The sequence below is a fragment of the Triticum aestivum genome, chromosome 2B (assembly GCF_018294505.1).
Source record: "Triticum aestivum cultivar Chinese Spring chromosome 2B, IWGSC CS RefSeq v2.1, whole genome shotgun sequence".
NCBI classification, from domain to species: domain Eukaryota; kingdom Viridiplantae; phylum Streptophyta; class Magnoliopsida; order Poales; family Poaceae; genus Triticum; species Triticum aestivum.
In genome coordinates this window covers 780,540,501-780,557,319 of record NC_057798.1, presented here as the reverse complement: position 1 = coordinate 780,557,319, position 16,819 = coordinate 780,540,501, and positions in this window count along the sequence as shown.

The window sequence follows — 16,819 nt, the reverse complement described above, 5'->3', positions numbered from 1 at the left end:
CTAGCCCAGTGCTACAGCCCGGACCCACTTGCTGATGACCGACACGTTCGAAGCTGGGTCATGGATGCCTGTCCCTGTAAGTCTATGCCACTTTGGGTTTACGACTAGTCATGTCAGCCCGGGCTCTTTATCATATGGATGCTAGCGACACTATCATATACGTGAGCCAAAAGGCGCAAACGGTCCCGGGAAAAAGGTAAGACGACACCCGTGGGGATACCGTGCGTGAGGCCGCAAAATGATATGAGGTGTTACCAGCTAGATCGATGTGACATCGAGTCAGGGTCCTGACACCCAGCTTGGCCAAAACTTAAGTCATATCGATGCATATAATGGTGAATAAAAGGTACATGCGGAAGTGACACATGTGTTGGGCATGAAGCCCGTATAAATAAGCTTCTGTTAAAGAAGCCCCCAGGTATAACGAGTGCTACGAGCACATCGAGTGTGTGAGAACAATGCGCAAATCAGCCTATCAAAGGTATTGAAAAAAAAGTGGGAAGAAGGAGGGGGACAAGAGATAGTGAAAATGTAAAAAGGTGGACGGAGGAATGAGATGAACTCTGAGTCCGGCGTTAGGCGTAGAATCTTCAGAGACGGGCTGTGTTCCATGGGTTCGGCTCGAGTCGGTTGTCAGATGCGTTACGTAGATGGTATGATCCGCCGGTCAGGACTTGGTCGATGATGAAGGGACCTTCCCACTTGGGCTTAAGTTTGTCCTTTTTCTTGTCCGGTAGGCGTAGAACAAGTTCGCCAATATTGTAAGCTTTGGCCCGTACTTCTCTGCTTTGATATCTTCGAACCTGCTGTTGATAAAATGCAGAACGAGCTTTTGCCACGTCCCGCTCCTCCTCTAAGGCGTCCAAACTGTCCTGACGATCTAGCTCGGCTTCTCTTTCTTCGTACATGCGCACGCGAGGTGAGTCATGAATTATATCGCAGGGCAGAACTGCCTCTGCGCCGTACACCATACAAAATTGTGTGAATCCGGTAGTTCGGTTTGGCGTGGTCCGCAGCCCCCAGAGTACGGAGTCGAGCTCCTCTACCCAGTGCGTGTTAGATTCCTTGAGGGACCGCACTAGTCTGGGTTTGATGCCGCTCATGATTAGACCATTTGCTCGCTCGACTTGACCGTTAGTTTGAGCGTGATAGACTGAAGCGTAGTCGAGCTTGATGCCCATGTTTTTGCACCAGAGTTTAACCTCGTCAGCCATGAAATTCGTGTCGTTATCAGTGATGATGCTGTGGGGGACGCCAAAACGGTGTACTACCCCGGATATGAAGTCTATCACAGGTCCGGATTCTGCCGTTTTAACCGGCTTGGCTTCAATCCATTTGGTAAATTTGTCCACCATGACCAATAAGTATTTGTGCTTGTGGGTTCCCCCTTTAAGGGGTCCAACCATGTCAAGCCCCCAGACCGCGAACGGCCAGGTGATGGGTATAGTTTTGAGGGCGGTGGGTGGCATGTGGCTCTGATTAGCAAAGAGCTGGCAACCAACGCATCATTGGACTAAGTCCTGAGCATCTGCCCGGGCTGTTGGCCAATAAAATCCTGTACAGAAGGCCTTGCCTACAAGGGCCCGGGCTGCGGCTTGGTGCCCGCCAAGTCCGGCGTGAATTTCAGCCAGGAGATTTTGCCCCTCCTCCTCGGAGATAGACCTTTGAAGGACTCCGGTTGTGCTTTTCTTATAAAGTTCTCCCTCATGGGCCTTGTAGGCATTAGATCGCCGAACTATGCAGTGGGCCTCGTTTTGGTCTTCGGGAAGTTCCTGCCTAATTAAGTAGGCTAGGAATGGTTCCGTCCACGGGGCAATTACTGCCATTATTTCATGGGCTGAAGGTGTTATTTCATTGGCTGAGCCGCCGATCGTGTCAGAATTGTCTGAGTTAGGTGATGCAGGTGGCACCGGATTGTTATTTCCGGACTCCTCTTCCCATAATACTGATGGCTTAAAGAGCCGTTCGAGGAAGATGTTTGGAGGGACGGCGTCACGTTTTGCGCCGATGCGTGCTAACACGTCTGCTGCCTGGTTATTATCCCGGGCTACATGATGGAATTCGAGTCCTTCGAACCGAGCTGACATTTTTAGGACGGCGTTGCGGTAAGCTGCCATTTTTGGATCTTTGGCGTCAAAGTCTCCATTTACTTGGGATATTGCGAGGTTTGAATCCCCGCGCACCTCTAGGTGTTGAATGCCCATGGAGATTGCCATCCGGAGGCCGTGTAGAAGGGCCTCGTATTCGGCTGCGTTGTTGGAGTCCATGTACATTATTTGAAGTACGTATTGGACTGTGTCTCCAGTTGGGGACGTCAAGACGACGCCAGCCCCCAAGCCAGCCAACATTTTGGATCCGTCGAAATGCATGATCCAATTGGAGTACGCACCGTACTCTTTAGGGAGTTCGGCTTCGGTCCATTCGGCGACGAAGTCAGCCAGGACTTGCGACTTTATAGCTCGCCGTGGTTTGTAGGTTATGTCAAATGGTAAGAGCTCAATGGCCCATTTTGCAATCCTGCCCGTTGCGTCGCGATTGTTTATAATATCGTTGAGAGGTACTTCGGAGGCCACCGTTATGGAACACTCTTGAAAGTAGTGTCACAGCTTCCGGGATGCCATGAACACCGCATACGCTATCTTGGCTAGCTCCTCTCCCATTGCCTGTCTTTTGGGTTCGGAAAATCGCCGAAGATCTTGTTTGACTCGCTTGAATCCTTTTAGGATATTTAGGCTGTGCTCTGCCAGCCTGCGTGGGATTCCTGGCATGTCTGAAGGGTGCCAGGCAAAAATGTCCCAATTTTCCCGAAGGAATTCTCGTAGTGCGGCTTCTACATCAGGATTTAATTGTGCCCCAATGGATGCCGTCTTTGTGGGGTCCGTTGGATGGACCTGAAATTTTACTATTTCGTCTGCTGGTTTAAAAGAGGTGGACTTGGACCTCTTATCGAGTATCACATCGTCCCTATCCACCGTGGAGCGCAGTGCAGTTAATTCCTCTGCCGCTAGGGCTTCGGATAATGCCTCTAGGGCCAGTGCGGCTGTCTTATTTTCAGCGTGGAGTGTTGTATCTAGATCACTGCCGAGAGTGATTATTCCATTGGGTCCGGGCATTTTGAGCTTCATGTACCCGTAATGGGGTATAGCTTGGAAGATTGTGAATGCCTCTCGCCCTAACAAAGCGTGATATCCGCTGCCGAATGGGGCCACTTGGAACGTGACCTCTTCGGACCTATAATTGTCCGGCGAGCTGAACACTACATCTAGTGTGATTTTTCCTGTGCAGCGTACTTCTCGACTAGGGATTATTCCCCTGAAGGTTGTGCTGCTTCGCTCAATGCGGCTCCAGTCAATTTCCATTTTTTGAAGGGTTTCCTCATAAATGAGGTTTAATCCGCTGCCGCCATCCATGAGTACCTTGGTAAGACGAAAGCCGTCCACTATCGGACTGAGGACCAATGCGGCTGGTGCTCTAGCTGTTCGGAATTTAGGTTCGTCGCTGGCATTGAAGGTGATAGCCGTGTCGCTCCATGGATTTGTTGTTGCTACTTGGTGGACTTCGGCAAGACTGCGGATTCTTCGTTTCCACATGTTATTTGATGCGAAAGTCTCGAAGACTGTTAATACCGTACTGGTGCTACTGGGCTGGTTGCCCGGGGCTAAAAAGCCTTCTCCACTTTTGGCCACCTGCCGTAATATCCAACATGCTCGAAGGCTATGTGTTGGAGTGGCGCCCTCCGTACTGTGGATTTTGCAGGGTCCGTTGAGCCATCCCTCCAGTACAGTTCCGTACCCTTTATGGGGTTTTTGCTTTTTGGTTTTTAACCCAGGTGCTTGAGTATGACGCACCCTTTTATTTCGGTCTAGGGTTGTATTCAGGGCCGGATTGTCCCAAAACCTAGTTTCGATTTTCCAGGCACTTTCCATCACGCAGTATTTTTGTACAATGGTCGCTAGGTCGGCGAAGCGTGTAACTTCGCGACGACTGATGGCGTTTATGATTCCCTTGTCTGTGCAATTGTTGCAGAAGATTGAAATCGCGCTTTCTTCACGGCAGTCTTTTATCCTGTCCATAACCAGGAGGAATCTGGCCCAGTAATGATGTACTGTTTCATCGGGCTCTTGCCGTATTTGAGATAGATCGCTTATGTTTGGGTGGGCGGGTGGAATCAAGTTCGGAACCCCGCCCAATCTGAGGCTCAAAGGCCAAGAAGCTTTCGGATTCGGAAGCTTGGTTTGCTGGACGCTTTCCAATGAATCTGGTCCAATGCCTGACTTTAGGTTCAGTATTTGATTAGTGTCCGTCCCTCCGTGGGAATCCGGCATGGAGGGATCAGGAATCCGGACATAGTTGGTTTTTAACATAGAAGAAGAGTCGCCGCATTGTTCCTCTACCACGACAACGTGGTGGGTAACCTGGGGAGAGTTAATTTCTCTCAAATCGGTTTTAAGACCAATCTGATCGTAGTCGGTAGCGACTCCCAGGGCGGCGATGCGATCCAAGAGCTCGTTTACAGAGGAGAGCTCAATCGGATCTAGCTGCTCGGCGAATTCCGACCTGATGTGAAGATCGCTTTTAATGACCTGAGAGGTCATTGTCGGAGCGGCGGCCGAACAGGCGGTCATAAGAAAACCGCCTAGCCGGATAGTCTGGCCGGCGGCCAAAGCTCCCTTGACGACGGTGCCGTCTTTGAAGACGGGAAAAGGCATCCTTCCTGATGGTGACGGCACAGAGGAACTCTCAATGAAAGCACCAATGTCGGTGTCAAAACCGGCGGATCTCGGGTAGGGGGTCCCGAACTGTGCGTCTAGGCGGATGGTAACAGGAGACAAGGGACACGATGTTTTACCCAGGTTCGGGCCCTCTTGATGGAGGTAAAACCCTACGTCCTGCTTGATTAATATTGATGATGTGTGTTACAAGAGTGGATCTACCACCAGATCAAGGAGGCTAAACCCTAGAAGCTAGCCTATGGTATGATTGTTGTTCGTCCTATGGACTAAAGCCATCCGGTTTATATAGACACCGGAGAGGGCTAGGGTTACACAAAGTCGGTTACAATGGTAGGAGATCTACATATCCGTATCGCCAAGCTTGCCTTCCACGCCAAGGAAAGTCCCATCCGGACACGGGACGAAGTCTTAAATCTTGTATCTTCATAGTCTTGGAGTCCGGCCGACCATGATAGTTCGGCTATCCGGACACCCCCTAGTCCGGGACTCCCTCACTCGTCTTCGCGACCAGTTTCTTATGACTGATCTTGGTCCACTTTGCTATTTTCTTGGGATTGAGATCTCCTCGGCCTCTGATGGTTTCTACATCTCCCAAGAAAAATGTATTCAGGATCTTCTTGCTCGCGCTGCTCTCGGTGATGAGCACAATGTTGTCACTCCCATGGAGCTCAACGTTCAGCTTCGTGCCTCTGATGGTGACCCTCTTCCTAATCCCACTCGCTATGGTCACCTTGTTGGCAGTCTTGTCTATCTTGCTGTTACGCGTCCTGACATCTCATATCCTGTCCACATTCTGAGTCAGTTCGTTTCAGCCCCCACCTCTGTCCACTATAGTCATCTACTCCGTGTTCTACGATATCTTCGTGGCACGATCTCTCAGCGCCTTTTCTTTCCCCGCTCCAGCTCTCTTGAGCTACAGGCCTATTCTGATGCTACCTGGGCTAGTGATCCCTCTGATCGACGCTCACTGTCTGCTTATTGTGTCTTTCTTGGTGGCTCTCTTATTGCCTGGAAGACAAAGAAACAGACTACAGTTTCTCGCTCGAGTACAGAGGCTGAGTTGCGAGCCATGGCTATGCTGACGGCTGAGTTGATCTGGTTACGATGGCTACTTGAGGATTTTGGTGTGTCTACTACTACATCGACTCCTTTATTGTCAGACAGTACTGGTGCTATCAGCATTGCGCATGACCCGGTGAAACATGAGCTCACCAAGAACATCGGTGTGTATGCCCACTTTGTGCGTGCTGCTGTGCAGGATCAGACTCTCGCTCTTCACTATGTGCCCTCTGAGTTACAGTTGGCAGACTTCTTCACGAAGGCACAGACTCGAGCGCAGCATAGTTTCCTTCTCTCCAAACTCAGTGTTGTCGACCCACCATGAGTTTGAGGGGGGGGGGTGTTAGATGTGTATAGCCCTTTTCGGTTTATCCCCATTGTATAAGGGGTCTCTTGCACTTTACCACACACCTATATATGTATCGGCCTTTGGCCCTCCTGAGAATACAGTTGCTCATTATCCAACAGTTCCCACCGTACCGGAAACATGGCAACTATGGTCCTTCCACGCCTGCAGAGTCAGATTCTCGTGCTTCTGGTGTCGACACAGCGTCATCCACTCCTGGGTCGTCAGAGTGGCGTGGGACTGCATGCACAAGATTACACTGTTACATTGAAGACAATTTGACTTTACGATGAGAATGGTTGGATGTTTATTGCAAAGCTTTGTAATGTAATTGAGATTTATTTTACCAAAAAGAAAATGCAGGCAACTTATGAATAGATAACCCAAGATAAAATCCAGCAATTAAGTACTGACAAAATTCAGTAAAGTTCTGCAAACAATTTTATGATACTTGTGAAGTTAAAGCTCGGTCATGCAGCAACCAGGGCAACTGTGTCATGCTCTATAGTATGTGTGTTGCTCTGCTTCAAAGGAAGGGCATGGATGAGAAGGAAGCACAGACATAAAGGAGAGGAAGGTGATTAAAGAACAAAACTAGCATTGGCACATAGACAGCACCAATAGCTATCTGTCAGAGGCTCCTAGGTTGTAGGTTCAATTACACCAGTAGACTAACAAAGGCTCAGTTGTAAAATGATTGGAGCTCAGTACCAAAGAGGAATCGATTTGATAGACTAATGACAACATGAATCACAAAAGTGCACTGCAAATAGGGAGAAATGTAAAAGTTTGCATCTGCATGCAGGCAAACAAAGTTTGAGTTTTGACAGGCATGGAAGAATAATGTACTGCTAAAAATCACTATAGGTGAATTTGTTTTCGTGGGTGGAAATTTAGTAACTTACTATAGGAGATATATGTCATGTGAAGGAGAACAGGAGATAGATATAGGTGTGAACTGAAAACAATTTGGTATTCAAAAGAAACAAAAAACTGGTGCACAGAAAAAAATGCCAAATTCAGATCCATAGCGAGTAATTCTCTGAGATAAGTGCATTAATTCAGACAGCAAAGTTCCGCACATTGAATGGGTTGACTTGATGGTCGCAGGTTGGATGGATTCACTTGATGGCTTTGGAAAGGGCTTCACTTATGCAGAACAGGATGACAGGATTGTAGCAGGGATAGAGCAGAAAAGTGCACTGTGGCCAAGTGAAGGGGTTTTCATATGTAATGGACCAAAAGCACACAATGAATATCACAACAAGGGTTAAAGGCATGGCAGAAGATATTGTTCCATATGTACTGTACATAACACAAAGTATTACACAATCCATCCATATACAAACTACAACATAATCAATATGCTCATCATTAGCATCCCATGGAAGTAATACCAATCTCTATTCAGTTAGTGTTTGCAAAATTCTTGCTAAAAAAGATGCATTGTGAGGTACAATAAAGATTATCGTGACCAGACAAATGCAAATAATACCATTGGATTGATCGCGCAAAAATATCTTGTAATACTATATTTCATTTAAAGCTTTAGTATCATATGGAGTATTTATTAAAACAATAAATTAACTTGCACATCAGAGACCAAGTAAGAAATTTTTGCCTCTTACTATCTTAAGATAATTTTTATATGAAATTGATATAGATAAATTTATAGGTGTAGCGGTGACCAAATAAGATTTTGAGATAGCATAGGTCATGCTTGACTGGGATAAATGTTTCTAAGATAAAACAACACAAAGATGAACTGGTAGGCTGGTAGCAATGTCCTGATTTAAACTTGTATTCGTTTTCCATTATCTTGGACATAAAAACTAAAACAATTGTTGTGATCCAGTGTGTTTTACGATTTTTCAATACCCCTAAAATGCTACTTATTGTGTGGTAGATCCCCCCGTTCACCTGTCTAATTATCTTAGGATGGCAAATAGAGAAGGCAAACAAATTAATTAGCTTGACAAGCTTTTCCACAAGCACAAAAAAAGCAACAACCACTAAACTATGTAACTAATAATTACTGATCACATTAACAAACTAGAAAGTATCAGACAAGGTATGTGATAGTTATAACTATAAATGAAAGGAGGTGACTATCATGCAACATAAAGTTTACCACTTGACATTGTCGGTGACGATAATAACGATGGTGGGAAGTTGCAATATGCTTCTGACTGGTGGGGATATGAAGCACACACCCTATCAAGCTTGTGTGTGTTGACGTCCCGTGTGTAGGAGCAAGTGCCTCCCCACTGCACCTATCATAAAGGACCCAGAATCCAGCGAGAATGCCTCATTCTCCATCTGCCACTGGGTGGAACTCGGACCATTGTTTCTCCAAACAGTATAAATACGGCGAGATGTGTCAGGTTTAGGAACAAACATCACAGTCACGCCTTGGCCTGCCTCCACGATGGCTACATCACCCCTCAAAACTGACACATGGTGGGTGATCAGGCATGGAGAACTCCATCCTCCGGATGTCAAGCACGAGCAACTTTTCACTCAAACCTGAAATCCAGTAGAAGTGGCCATAGGCATAATGGCGCGAGACGAACAAAATCGTCCATGTAGATAAGACAAAGCCAGGTAAGCTGCAAGTCAGGGATGTAATGGCTCGCCATTGCCCGGTGTCGGAAGAGAAGACAAGGACCACCCCTTTAGTTTGGAGCAGCACGAGCCAGAAAACTCTGAACGAAGTCTCCTCCATAGCTTCTGCCTCCTCGTCGTCGCCGGAAGGGACGAGGAAGCAGTCAGCGAAGCAATCACTTTCTATCAGGATTTGGCACACAGCCAGAGCGGCTAGGTCATCGGGGATTGGGGGGAGCAGGAGGTACTGCCGATGCAGGGGGTCGCACACCACCATCTCCTTGAAGAGGGGTCCGAGCTCGTCGTGACGGCAGGGTCTGTCGAGGAGGACGCGGCCGTCGCGGACTTCCCGCACGGTCCAGTCCCACTCCCAGTAGGTGGCGGGGAGGAAGGTGAAGTCGAAGTCGGTGGCGCTGGCGACGGCCCTGGCCGCCGGCGCGGAGGGGTGAGGCGGCACGGCGGGGTGGAATCCTTTGTAGTCGAGGAAGCCAGGGAGGGGCGCGGGGTGGAGCTTGCGGAAGCGCCGGAAGAAGGCGCGGTCGGCGACGAGGCGGCGGAGGCGCGGATGAGATCCTCTGGGGTGGGAAGGCGGAGGAGGATGTCCACCAGGAGCTCATCGGGGATGGCCGGCAAGGCCATCTTCCGGCGTCGATGCGGGCGGCGACGGCGGCGGCGGCAGTGGGAGTTTGCACTAGGCTGTGTGTGTGCGCTGCTGCGGAGTGCGAAATGAGCCGACGACATAAAAATGGGCTACGTTGGGCTGAAAGTGTTGTGCGTCTTGTATGCTCATCTTGTTGGAGACTTAGCAGCAAGCGTGGGCAAGGTCCTGTTCAAGGAACCATTAACACAAGATTTTGCAGGAAACTTTTACCGTGTATGGGTGGAGATCAATGTGCATAAGCCCTTGAAGAATGTGGTGTCTATGATCCGTGATGGGAAAAGGCAGATTTATCGTGTGAAATATGAGCGGCTACCCGACTGGTGTGCTGTGTGTGGGCATCTGGGGCATGTCTATAGAGAGCATGGTGATGGAATCCATCCCCCTTCTGCGCTGTATTTCAAGGATCTTCGGGCCACATGGACTATGAATGTTGGAGCGGGCCCCGGAGGCGACCGTGGCAGAGGACGTCGTGGCGGTAGTCGTGGCGGCCGTTCAAGCCATGGCTCTGGGAAAGAACATGCCCAGGGAGAAGAGTCAGAGCAGAGGATGAAGGAAGACACAGATCTTGCAATGGTGGAAGTGGAGGACAAACGCAAACGATCTGTCGTACCCTCCTCCTCGCAGGGTTTACAGGAGCTCACAACTGCAATAGCTAGCCCTCCACCCAAGCAGGAGCCAAAGAGACCCCGTGTGAACCAGGACAGCCTTGGCCTAAAGAAGGGAGGAGCTACAGGAAAACCTAATGATGCAAAATCGGCGACCTCCCGCAAGGAGGATCGCCGGCCACAATGAATATAGTATGCTGGAACTGTCGCGGTGCAGGCAAAGCCGCGACAGTTCGAGAGCTTCGTGATCTAGCGAAGCAATTTGCCCCGACCGTGCTCTGTATCGTAGAGACTCAAATTTCGAAAGCACGTGTTGAAAGTTTAGCGGGTACTTTAGGTTTTAATCATGCCTATGCAATAAATAGTTCAGGCCGCAGTGGCGGCATTGGTATGTTTTGGAATGATGGAATAAAGCTTGATGTTTTTGGGTATTCGGAGTACCATATCGATGCTACTGTTAGTATACCAAACCATGATAATTGGAGATTGACCTACGTGTACGGAGAAGCCCAAGTGGGTGATCGTTACAAAACCTGGGATCTTCTAAGATCCATAGTACCGGCAAGTGCTCTCCCCTGGATTTGCATCGGTGATTTTAACGAAGTCCTTCACCAGCATGAACATGTGGGAGTGGGGCAGAGAAGAAACTCACAGATACAGGGTTTCCGTGACACAGTTCATGCATGTGCTTTTGTTGATATAGGGTATCAAGGGAAGAAGTGGACTTTTGAAAAGAAGACATCAGGAGGAGGCTATTGCCGTGTCCGTTTGGACCGAGCCCTGGCAAACACAGAATGGACTTCATTATACCCTCATGCAGTCCTTCATCATGAGACGGGTGCCTCGTCTGACCACTGCCCCATCAGACTGCAACTGGAACCGGAAAACAGAGTGCAAGCAGTTAAAAAGATCTTTAGGTATGAATGTTATTGGGAGAAGCATGCAGATTTTGGCGCCTCCTTTGAGGCCTTGTGGAATGGATCAGCGAACGCCCAAACAGTGACTGATCTTAGCCACAAACTGGGCGATCTATCAACATCGCTACATGAGTGGAGTGGAGCCACCATCGGGAATGTTGCCAAGACAATAAAGAAACTGAAAAAGGAGCTGGCTGTTATGCAGAATGTGAAGGAAATATGCCCTGGAGTCAATAATAAAGTATTTATTTATTTCCTCATACCATGATAAATGTTTATTATTCATGCTATAATTGTATTAACCGGAAATATGATACATGTGTGAATACATAGACAAACTTAATGTCACTAGTATGCCTCTACTTGACTAGCTCATTAATCGAAGATGGTTATGTTTCCTAACCATAGACATGTGTTGTCATTTGATTAATGGGATCACATCATTAGGAGAATGATGTGATTGACTTGACCCATTCTGTTAGCTTAGCATAATGATCGTTCGGTTTATTGCTATTGCTTTCTTCATGTCAAATACATATTCCTTCGACTATGAGATAATGCAACTCCCGGATACCGGAGGAATACCTTGTGTGTTATCAAACATCACAACATAACTGGCAAGAGGGGGGAGTCCTACTCCCGGTGGGAGTAGGACTCTTCCAGGCGCACCCCTAGGGGCCGGCCGCACCTCCCCCCTCCCTCCTTTATAGACGGGGGCATGGGGGCACCTCATGAAACACAAGTTGATCGTCGTGATCGTTCCTTAGCCATGTGCGGTGCCCCCCTCCACCATATTCCATCTTGGTCATATTGTAGCGGTGCTTAGGCGAAGCCCTGCGTCGGTAGAACATCATCGTCACCACGCCGTCGTGCTGATGGAACTCTTCCCCGACACCCTGCTGGATCGGAGTCTGGGGATCGTCATCGAGCTAAACGTGTGCGGAACTCGGAGGTGCCGTATGTTCGGTACATGGATCGGTCGGATCGTGAAGACGTACGACTACATCAACCATGTTGTTATAACGCTTCCGCTTTCGGTCTACGAGGGTACGTGGACAATACTCTCCCTTCTCATTGTTATGCATCACCATGATCTTGCATGTGCGTAGGAAATTTTTTGAAATTACTACATTCCCCAACAGTGGCATCCGAGCCTGGTTTTATGCGTAGATATTATATGCACGAGTAGAACACAAGTGAGTTGTGGGCGATACAAGTCATACTAGTTACCAGCATGTCATAGTTTGATTCGGGGTATTGTTGGATGAAGCGGCCCGGACCGACATTACGCGTACGCTTACGCGAGACTGGTTCTACCGACGTGCTTTGCACACAGGTGGCTAGCGGGTGTCTGTTTCTCCAACTTTAGTTGAACCAAGTGTGGCTACGCCCGGTCCTTGCGAAGGTTAAAACAGCACTAACTTGACGAACTATCGTTGTGGTTTTTGATGCGTAGGTAAGAACGGTTCTTGCTCAGCCCGTAGCAGCCACGTAAAATTTGCAACAACAAAGTAGAGGACATCTAACTTGTTTTTGCAGAGCATGTTGTGATGTGATATGGTCAAGACGTGATGCTATATTTTATTGTATGAGATGATCATGTTTTGTAACCGAAGTTATCGGCAACTGGCAATATGGTTGTCGCTTTATTGTATGAAATGCAAACGCCCTGTAATTGCTTTGCTTTATCACTAAGCGGTAGCGATAGTCGTAGAAGCAATAGATGGCGTAACGACAACGATGCTATGATGGAGATCAAGGTGTCCGGCCGGTGACGATGGTGATCACGATAGTGCTTCGGAGATGGAGATCACAAGCACAAGATGATGATGGCCATATCATATCACTTATATTGATTGCATGTGATGCTTATCCTTTATGCATCTTATCTTGCTTTGATTGACGGTAGAATTTTAAGATGATCTCTCACTAATTATCAAGAAGTGTTCTCCCTGAGTATGCACCATTGCAAAAGTTCTTCGTGCTGAGACACCACGTGATGATCGGGTGTGATAGGCTCTACGTTCAAATACAACGGGTGCAAAACAGTTGCGCATGCGGAATACTCAGGTTAAACTTGACGAGCCTAGCATATACAGATATGTCCTCGGAACACGGAGACCGAAAGGTCGAACGTGAATCATATAGTAGATATGATCAACATAGTGATGTTCATTATTGAAACTACTCCATCTCACGTGATGATCGGACATGGTTTAGTTCATTTGGATCACGTGATCACTTAGATGACTAGAGAGATGTTTGTCTAAGTGGGAGTTCTTAAGTAATATGATTAATTGAACTTAAATTTATCATGAACTTAGTAGCTGATAGTATTTTTCTTGTCTATGTTTATTGTAGATAGATGGCTCGTGTTGTTGTTCCGTTGAATTTTAACGCGTTCCTTGAGAAATCTAAGTTGAAAGATGATGGTAGCAATTACACGGACTGGGTCCGTAACTTGAGGATTATCCTCATTGCTGCATAGAAGAATTACGTCCTGGAAGCACCGCTGGGTGCTGCAGATGCAACTAACGACATTAAGAACGTCTGGCAGAGCAAAGCTAATGACTACTCGATAGTTCAGTGTGCCATGCTTCACGGCTTGGAACCGGGTCTTCAACGACGTTTTGAACTCCATGGAGCATATGAGATGTTCCAGGAGTTGAAGTTAATATTTCAAGCAAATGCCCGGATTGAGAGATATGATGTCTCCAATAAGTTCTATAGCTGGGAGTTAATCTTCCTGATGATAGTGTCATTGACAGAATTCTCCAATCACTACCACCAAGCTACAAGAGCTTCGTGATGAACTATAATATGCAAGGGATGGACAATACTATTCCCGAGCTCTTCGCAATGCAAAAGGCTGCGGAGGTAGAAATCAAGAAGGAGCATCAAGTGTTGATGGTCAATAAGACCACTAGTTTCAAGAAAAGGGCAAAGGGAAGAAGAAGGGGAACTTCAAGAAGAACAACAAACAAGTTTCTGCTCAAGAGAAGAAACCCAAGTCTGGACCTAAACCTGAGACTGAGTGCTTCTACTACAAGCAGACTGGACACTGGAAGCGGAACTACCCCAAGTATTTGGCGGATAAGAAGGACGGCAAAGTGAACAAAGGTATATTTGATATACATGTTATTGATGTGTACCTCACTAATGCTCGCAGTAGCACCTGGGTATTTGATACTGGTTCTGTTGCTAATATTTGCAACTCGAAACAGGGACTACAGATTAAGCGAAGATTGGCTAAGGACGAGGTAACGATGCGCGTGGGAAATGGTTCCAAAGTCAATGTGATCGCGGTCGGCACACTACCTCTGCATCTACCATTGGGATTAGTTTTAGACCTAAATAATTGTTATTTGGTGCCAGCGTTAAGCATGAACATTATATCGGATCTTGTTTGATGCGAGACGGTTATTCATTTAAATCAGAGAATAATGGTTATTCTATTTATATGAGTAATATCTTTTATGGTCATGCACCCTTGAAGAGTGGTCTATTTTTATTAAATCTCGATAGTAGTGATACACATATTCATAATGTTGAAGCCAAAAGATGCAGAGTTGATAATGATAGTGCAACTTATTTGTGGCACTGTCATTTAGGTCATATCGGTGTAAAGCGCATGAAGAAACTCCATACTGATGGACTTCTGGAATCACTTGATTATGAATCACTTGGTACTTGTGAACCGTGCCTCATGGGCAAGATGACTAAAACGCCGTTCTCCGAAACTATGGAGCAAGCAACTGATTTATTGGAAATTATACATACTGATGTATGTGGTCCAATGAATATTGAAGCTCGCGGCGGGTATCGTTATTTTCTCACCTTCACAGATGATTTGAGCCGATATGGGTATATCTACTTGATGAAACACAAGTCTGAAACATTTGAAAAGTTCAAAGAATTTCAGACTGAAGTGGAAAATCATCGTAATAAGAAAATAAAATTTATACGATCTGATCGTGGAGGAGAATATTTGACTTACGAGTTTGGTTTACATTTGAAACAATGTGGAATAGTTTCGCAACTCACGCCACCAGGAACACCACAATGAAATGGTGTATCCGAACATCGTAATCGTACTTTACTCGATATGGTGTGATCTATGATGTCTCTTACTGATTTACCGCTATTGTTTTGGGGTTATGCTTTAGAGACGGCCGCATTCACATTAAATAGGGCACCATCAAAATCCGTTGAGACGACGCCTTATGAACTATGGTTTGGCAAGAAACCAAAGTTGTTGTTTCTTAAAGTTTGGGGATGCGATGCTTATGTGAAGAAACTTCAACCAGATAAGCACGAACCCAAATCGGAGAAATGTGTCTTCATAGGATACCCAAAAGAGACTATTGGGTACACCTTCTATCACAGATCTGAGGGCAAGATTTTCATTGCTAAATTCAGATCCGTTCTAGAGAAAGAGTTTCTCTCGAAAGAAGTGAGTGGGAGGAAAGTAGAACTTGATGAGGTAACTGTACCTGCTCCCTTATTGGAAAGTAGTTCTTCACAAGAACCGGTTCCTGTGACAACTACACCAATCAGTGAGGAAGCTAACGATATTGATCATGAAACTTCAGATCAAGTTACTACTGAACCTCGTAGGTCTACCAAAGTAAGATCCGCACCAGAGTGGTACAAGAATCCTATTCTGGAAGTCATGTTACTTGACCATGGCGAACCTACGAACTATGAGGAAGCGATGATGTGCCCAGATTCCGCAAAATAGCTTGAGGCCATGAAATCTGAGATGGGATCCATGTATGAAAACAAAGTATGGACTTTGGCTGACTTGCCCGATGATCGGCAAGCCATCGAAAATAAATGGATCTTCAAGAAGAAGACTGACGCTGATGGTAATGTAACTGTCTACAAAGCTCGACTTGTTGCGAAAGGTTTTTGACAAGTTCAAGGAGTTGACTACGACGAGACTTTCTCACTCGTAGCGATGCTTAAGTCTGTCCAAATCATGTTAGCAATTGACGCATTTTATGATTATGAAATTTGGCAAATGGATGTCAAAACTGCATTCCTGAATGGATTACTGGAAGAAGAGTTGTATATGATGCAACCAGAAGGTTTTGTCGATCCAAAAGGTGCTAACAAAATGTGCAAGCTCTAGCCATCAATTTATGGACTGGTGCAAGCATCTCGGAGTTGGAATAAATGCTTTGATAGTGTCATCAAAGCATATGGCTTTATACAGACTTTTGGAGAATCCTGTATTTACAAGAAAGTGAGTGGGAGCTCTCTAGCATTTCTGATATTATATGTAGATGACATATTGTTAATTGGAAATAATATAGAATTTCTGGATAGCATAAAGGGATACTTGAATAAAGTTTTTCAATGAAAGACCTCGGTGAAGCTGCTTACATATTGGGCATCAAGATCTATAGAGATAGATCAAGACGCTTAATTGGACTTTCACAAAGCACATACCTTGATAAAGTTTTGAAAAAGTTCAAAATGGATCAGGCAAAGAAAGGGTTCTTGCCTGTATTACAAGGTGTGAAGTTGAGTCAGACTCAATGCCCGACCACAACAGAAGATAGAAAGAAAATGAAAGATGTTCCCTATGCTTCAGCCATAGGCTCTATCATGTATGCAATGCTGTGTACCAGACCTGATGTATGCTTAGCAATAAGTTTAGCAGGGAGGTACCAAAGTAATCTAGAAGTGGATCACTGGACAGCGGTCAAGAATATCCTGAAATACCTGAAAAGGACTAAGGATATGTTTCTCGTTTATGGAGGTGATAAAGAGCTAGTCGTAAATGGTTACGTCGATGCAAGCTTTGACACTGATCCGAACGATTCTAAATCGCAAACCGGATACGTGTTTATATTGAACGGTGGAGCTGTCAGTTGGTGCAGTTCTAA